This window comes from Delphinus delphis, chromosome X, assembly GCF_949987515.2.
Source record: "Delphinus delphis chromosome X, mDelDel1.2, whole genome shotgun sequence".
NCBI classification, from domain to species: domain Eukaryota; kingdom Metazoa; phylum Chordata; class Mammalia; order Artiodactyla; family Delphinidae; genus Delphinus; species Delphinus delphis.
The window spans coordinates 62,657,945-62,665,663 of record NC_082704.1 but is presented as its reverse complement, the minus strand read 5'-3'; the positions used below and the strand labels follow the sequence as shown (position 1 = coordinate 62,665,663).

The 7,719-nt window shown below is 35.9% G+C and overlaps 1 non-coding gene across 1 annotated transcript; it reads left to right on the top strand.

Moving 5' to 3' along the window:
- The first annotated feature begins 1,737 nt into the window (after positions 1 to 1,737).
- Positions 1,738 to 1,809, top strand: TRNAE-UUC (transfer RNA glutamic acid (anticodon UUC)). The gene has a single exon. It is a non-coding gene; the product is annotated as a tRNA-Glu (tRNA).
- The last annotated feature ends 5,910 nt before the right edge of the window (positions 1,810 to 7,719 follow it).

Genomic DNA, 7,719 nt, shown 5'->3' with positions numbered 1-7,719 from the left:
ATGCATATAAGTAAATGTGATACATTACATTAATTTAATGAATTAAAAATCATATGATCATCTCAGTAGATGCAGAAAATGAATTTAAGAAAATTGAGCACACTTTCATCATAAAATCTCTTAACAAATTAAATACAGAAGGAATGTATTTCAACACAATAAAGGTCTTATTAGCCAAGCCCACAGCTAACAATACTCATTGGTGAAAATTTGAAAGCTTTTCCCTTTAAGATTGGGAACAAGACAAGGGGGTCCATTCTCACTACTCCTATTCAATATATTACTGGTAATCTTAGCTAGAGCAATCAGGCAAGAAAAAGAAATAAAAGGTATCAGAATTGGAAAGGAAGAAGTAAAATTTTCTCTATTTGCTGATGACACGATTTTATATATAGAAAATCCTAAAGACTTCACCAAAAACTGATCTAATCCACAAATTCAATATAGTTGCAGGATACAATATTCACATAAAAAATCAGTATTGCTTCTATACACTAACAAGAAATTATGTGAAAAAGGAATAAAGAAAATGATCTAATTTACAATAGCATCAAATAAAATAAAATAAATAGGAATAAATTTAACTAAGGAGGTGAAAGATCTCTGCACTGCTAATTACAAAACTTTGGTGAAAGAAAGGAAAAGGACACAAATAAATGAAAGGCATCCTGTGTTCATAAGTTGGAAAATTAATATTGTTAAATGTCCACACTACCCAAGCAATCTATTCAATGCATCCCTATCAAGGTTCCAATGGCACTTTCTACAGAAGTAAAAAAAAAATAACCCTAAAATTTATATAGAACTACAAAGGGCCTCAAATAGCCAAGGAAATCCAAAGAAAGAATAAAGTAGGAGGCAACACACTTCCTTATCTCACGCTATATTATAAAGCTATAGTAACAAAAACAGTATAGTACTGACATAAAAACAGACACATAGAACAATGTAACAGAATCCAGAGTCCAAAAATAAAACAATGCATATATGGTAACCTAATATTTGGCAAGGGATCCAAGAATAGTCAATGGGGAAAATATAGTCTCAATAAATGGTGCTGAGATAATTCTATATTCACATTAGAAGTATGAAACTAGATCCTTATATCAGTCACAAAAATTGAATTGAAATGGATTAAAGACTTAAATGTAAGATGTGAAACCAGAAAATTCTTAGAAAAAAATAGGAAAAATGCCCCTTGATATGTATCTTGGCAAAGATGTTTTGGATTTCGTGTGTAAAGCAAAAGCAACAAAATTAAATAGAATCACATGAGACTATATCAAACTAAAAAGCTTCTGCACAGCATCAAAAACCCTTAACAAAATGAAAAGGCAAACTGCAAAATGAAAGAATATTTGCAAATCATATACATGATAAGGGATGACCATCCAAAACATATACGGAAATCATATAACTGAATAGCGAAAAACAGAATAATCCAATTAAAAATGGTGAAAGGACCTGAATAGACTTTTTCCAAAGACGATACACAAATAGAAAAGAGTTACATGAAAAGGTTCTCAGTATCCCTGATCATTAGGGAAATACAACTTGAAACCATAATGAGATATCACCTCACAGCTGTTAGAATGGCTATCATCAAAACGACAAGAGATAACAAATGCTGGTGAGAATGTGGAGACATGGGAATCCTTGTGCACTGTTACTGGGATTCTAAATTGGTATAGACACATGGAAAACAGCATAGAAGTTCCTCAAAAAATTATAGAAAATTCCTTGGTGGTCCAGTGGTTAGGACTTGGCACTTTCACTGCCCAGGCCCAGGTTCGATCCCTGGTCAGGGAAGTAAGATCCTACAAGCTGCATGGCCAAAAAAATAATTATAAATAGAGCTACCATATGATCCAGTGGTTCAACTTTTGGATATATATCTGAAGGAAACCAAATGACTATCCAAGAAATATCTACACTCCCATGTTCATTGCAGTATTATTTCCAATAGCCAAGATATGGAAACAACTTAAGTGTCCATCAACAGATGTATGAATAAAGGAAACATGATATATATATATAGTGGAATCCTACTTAGTCATAAAAAGAAGGAAATTCTGCCATTTGTGCCAACATGGATGAATCTTGAGGACATTATGCTAAATGAAATATGTCACACAGAGAAAGACAAATACTGTATGATCTTACTTAAATGTAAAATCTTAAAAACAAACACCCTCCCCCCCCCAAAAAAAAACCCCACCAAACTCATAGAAGAAGTAATCAGACATTTGGTTACCGGAGATGGAGGTGGAGAATGAGGGAATTAGATAAAGATGGTCAAAAGAATAAGAAGTACAAACTTTCAGTCATAAGATAAATAAGTATTGGGGATGTAATGTACAACATAATGACCATAGTTAACTTTGCTATATGGTATATTTGAAAGTTTTTGATAAAGTAAATAATAAAAATTCTCATCACAAGGAAAAAGCATTTTTTTATCTTTTTAAATCTGTATGAGATGATGGACATTATTTATACTTATTATGGTAATCATTTCACAATATATACATCAGGTCATTATGCTATGCACCTTAAACTTATATAGTACTGTATCTCAATTATAGATCAATAAAACTGAAAGGAGCAAAAAGATGCATCTTGTATAATGAAGGCAGTGTCAGAAGCTCCTCTGTCACATTTCATGGTGCTTTGGTCTCCAGGATGACACCTGGTCATAGAGAACCCTCCAGAATTTTCTGTGAGTACTAGGTGTAAGAATACTCATCTCTAGATCTATATGTCTAATGTGTGGTAGTTTCTACTCTCAGTGACATTCCTGACCAGTTGAGGGAAAAGTTGTATGGTCCCATGGTACTCTCTCAGGTACTCTGATTTCTAGATGGGCCTTAGCCATCCAAATTTGTTACCCAGAGAACAGGTGGTCCCAGCTAACCACAAAGCCAAGCCATGCACAGGTAGGTAGAGTTACCTATTCTTTCCTTTTACCTTTCACTTCTTTATTATTCCCTTACTTTTTATTTACATATTTTTTGTAAATTTATTTCTTTCTCTTCTACTGTCTTCCTTTCCTTTAAGTTTATCAAGTATATATTGTTCACATGTTTACATGCACTCCTCTACCAGCTGAAGTTCCCCTACCATATTCCTCAACAAACTGCCGCTGATAATTGACATTCCCTTGAACACAAGAGTCAGGCAGCATTAACCTCATATATGGGGTCACACATCATCTTTCTATGCCAGAGTGCCAGATCCCAAGTTTCATTTAGGTTAAGCCTATTTATATATAAATCATAGAATCTTAATATCATTATGAACACTTCCTTTAGCCCAACAAAGAATGAAAATAAAAAGAAAGTGTGTTATTCAGCAACTTGTTCAATGTGACGTTTAGAAATAATTTTCAGCTTTTTGAAGAGAAATTCATGTAAAACACATATTCAAAACACAGAGAAATTTTTCTCTCAGCAGAGACCATAAAACATAAAACTCTGTTTCTAATAGAAGAGGTGAAAAACTGGTATCTGAAACACCAAGGCTGTTTTAAAGCAACCAATACCTTTTGCTATGTATGGCCTATGAAAGCCCAGTCCACTCTGGCATCTGGGATAAGAGATTTAGTTAAAGAGGGCACCCTGAAGGAGTAAACCTTATTTCTCATACTTTTCTGAAGAAAGAATAGAAGCCTCAAGCATGAAAGCAGGGTCCAGGTCATAAACTTCTTTTGGTCAGTGCTGACCCTGCAACAACCTGCCCTGAAATCCCTTTCTCTGGCCTACCTTGGCCCTTCATGGCAGTTTAGTGACCTCCTTCTGACCTCCCCTGCTTCATGTTAGCTCTGGACTGGCCACTTGGTTTTGACCCTTCCAGATAACTGATTCCACTCACTGACTACCCAGCACCTGACCTTCATTAGGTAGCCATTTATGTCTGGAGACCTTGCTGAGGAGCTCCCCTACACTGGCCTGAGCTTTATTTACACTTTGGAAAGCACCCAAAGATTTAGCTCTGAGAGATGATCTTCTTAGAGTTCAATACACAGAAAAACCTTCTCTATTTTCTAGTGAACTGCTTCTTCATTTCCCAGCTATTGACTCATAGTGACACAGCAGGGCTAGCTCTTCAGCCTCTATTGTTCTCAGTCTAGTCTCTGAGACTAGTAGCCCAGTTTATAACCAATGCCACAAGGAGACAAAGAAATGGAATATTACTAGACCAAAATGGAAAGACACAATGACTCAGGAAACTTATTGTTTTCTCAAGCTGAATCTTGATGGCTTGCTTAGAGTAGGTTGGGATTTTCTGTGATGGGATGATACAGAGAAAATAGAAAAACTGATTGTTTCATTCAATCCAGCCTTCAAACTCATAAGCTACCTATTTGGGACTGCCATATGACTATGAATACAGGCGTCCTTACAAAGGCTTAGCAGAGATCAAGTGAGAGTATATCATCTGGTCTGGAAAGTAGAAAATCCTTAGCCAAACTCCATACAGGATTTGTTCAGGGACCTTCTCCAATCCTGATGTAACACTAAAGTCCTCTGACTTCTTTTCCTGCAACTCTCCTGCACAAATACTTCTCCAATTCTCTCTCAATCAAACAACAAGTGTTCTTATGCAAATTAATTCATTCATATATACCCTGGGTATGTGTTTGGGGGGTGGGGTTATTCCTATTAGTTATATAAACAGGTAAACTCTAGAATTCTGTTTGGGCTTCATGTGGTCCCTGCCTTAAGGAGTTCACACTCTAAGAGGCAACATACATTGAACTATAATATGAAGCATACTTGAAGAAGCCCACAATGAAAGTATTAATTAGACCTTTTGGGTTGATTAATTTTTCTGAGAGATTTAGAAAAGTTTTACAGAGGAGCAACCTTTGTTCTGGCTTTGTAGATATGAAATTTACATAAGCTCTGAGTGGAGAAAATGGAAAATAGGGAAAGGAGCACTCAAAATTGTGGGGAAAAGCCTAACAAAAAGATTTAAAATATCATTTTTTTTATACCGCAGTCTACTGAGTTTCAGGAAGTTTGTATTTAATGACTTGTAAAATTCAGTTTTGTGGTTCAGACTGCCTGCTTGTTGTCTGAATTAAGCATTGAGCTCTTACTATGTCCTTTGAATAAAGGAACAGAGGCATGCTTGACAGCTGAGTTACTCTGTGGCTGAAGGAAATGTAGGCTAAAAGATGAAATTCGAAACTTGAGACAGGGCCAGAATATGGAGAAATTAAAGATCAACTTAAGGAATTTGAGTCTGAGTTAGCTGCAAATGAGAAGCCACTAAAGGGATTTTAAGCAGAGGGGTAGCTTTATTAGATATGTATTTTACGAAAATGGCTTTGGTAACATTAGAGGGGAATCAAAACATTTTGGAGGCTGTTGCAACATAAAGAAAGGATGAGGAGCTGAAAATAGATTGTAACGGTGGAAACAGAGGAAGAGATGTATCAGAGAGCCATTTTGAAGATGAAGTCAGCAGGACTTGGAGGTTGTTATGGTATGTAGAATAAGGAAGGCAGAAGCATTAAAAACAATTCTAAGATTTCTGATATATATGCCTGGGTGATGATGATAGTCGTAATGATGAACTATTCAGCATCTACTATGTTCCAGGTGCATCCATGTTTCATTTATTTTCACAATCTTTTAAAGTACATATTTTTTCTCCATTTTACATATGAAGAAACTGAGATTAAAAGAGGTTAAGTGATTTGTCCAAAGTTATATACTAAAAAAAAGGACTTGGTGCTCTGTATTCATGATTTTCAGTAATACTTTTTTTTTAAACATCTTTATTGGAGTATAATTGCTTTACAATGCTGTGTTAGTTTCTGCTTTATAACAAAGTGAATCAGTTATAAATATACATATGTTCCCATATCTCTTCCCTCTTGCATCTCCCTCCCTCCCACCCTCCCTATCCCACCCATCCAGGTGGTCACAAAGCACCGAGCTGATCTCCCTGTGCTATGCGGCTGCTTCCCACTAGCTATCTATTTTACGTTTGGTAGTGTATATATGTCCATGCCACTCTTTCACTTTGTCACAGCTTACCCTTCCCCCTTCCCAAATCCTCAAGTCCAACCTCTAGTAGGTCTGTGTCTTTACCCGATCTTACCCATAGGTTCTTCATGACATTTTTTTTCTTAGATTCCATATATATGTATTAGCATACGGTATTTGTCTTTCTCTTTCTGACTTACTTCACTCTGTATGAGAGACTCTAGGTCCATCCATCTCACTACAAATAACTCAATTTCTATTTTTTATGGCTGAGTAATATTCCATTGTATATATGTGCCACATCTTCTTTATCCAATTCATCCGATGATGGACACTTAGTTTGTTTCCATCACCTGGCTATTGTAAACAGAGCTGCAATGAACATTTTGGTACATGACTCTTGGAATTATGGTTTTCTCAGGGTATATACCAAGTAGTGGGATTGCTGGGTCATATGGTAGTTCTATTTGTAGTTTTTTAAGGAACCACCATACTGTTCTCCATAGTGGCTGTACCAATTCACATTCCCACCAGCCGTGCAAGAGTGTTCCCTTTTCTCCACACCCTCTCCAGCATTTATGGTTTCCAGATTTTTTGATGATGGCCATTCTGACTGGTCTGAGATGATATCTCATTGTAGTTTTGATTTGCATTTCTCTAATGATAAATGATGTTAAGCATTCTTTCATGAGTTTGTTGGCAATCTGTATATCTTCTTTGGAGAAATGTCTATTTAGGTCTTTAGCCCATTTTTGGTTTGTGTTGTTTGTTTTTTTTTGTTATTAAGCTGCATGAGCTGCTTGTAAATTTTGGAGATTAATCCTTTGTCAGTTGCTTCATTTGCAATATTTTCTCCCAATTTGAGGTTTGTCTTTTGGTCTTGCTTATGGTTTCCTTTGCTGCGCAAAAGCTTTGAAGTTTCATTAGGTCCCATTTGTTTATTTTTGTTTTTATTTCCATTACTCTAGGAGGTGGGTCAAAAAGGATCTTGCTGTGATTTATGACATAGAGTGTTCTGCCTATGCTTTCCTCTAAGAGTTTGATAGTTTCTAACCTTACATTTAGGTCTTTAATCCATTTTGAGCTTATTTTTGTGTATGATGTTAGGGAATGTTCTAATCTCATACTTTTACATGTCCCTGTGCAGTTTTCTCAGCACCACTTATTGAAGAGGCTGTCCTTTCTCCACTGTACATTCCTGCCTCCTTTATCAAAGATAAGGTGACCATATGTGTGTGGGTTTATTTCTGGGCTTTCTATCCTGTTCCATCGATCTATATTTCTGTTTTTGTGCCAGTACCATACTGTCTTGATTACTATAACTTTGTAGTATAGCCAGAAGTCAGGGAGCCTGATTCCTCCATCCCCATTTTTCATTCTCAAGTTTGCTTTGGCTATTCAGGGTATTTGGTGTTTTCATACAAATTGTGAAATTTTTTCTTCTAGTTCTGTGAAAAAAGCAAGTGGTAGTTTCATAGGGATTGGATTGAATCCGCAGATTGCTTTGGGTAGTAGAGTCATTTTCACAATGTTGATTCTTCAAATCCAAGAACATGGTATATCTCTCCATCTACTTGTATCACTGTTAATTTCTTTCATCAGTGTCTTATACTTGTCTGCATACAGTTCTTTTGTCTCCCTAGGTAAGTTTATTCCTAGATATTTTATTCTTTTTTTGCAATGGTAAATGGGAGTGTTTTCATGATTACACTTTCAGATTTTT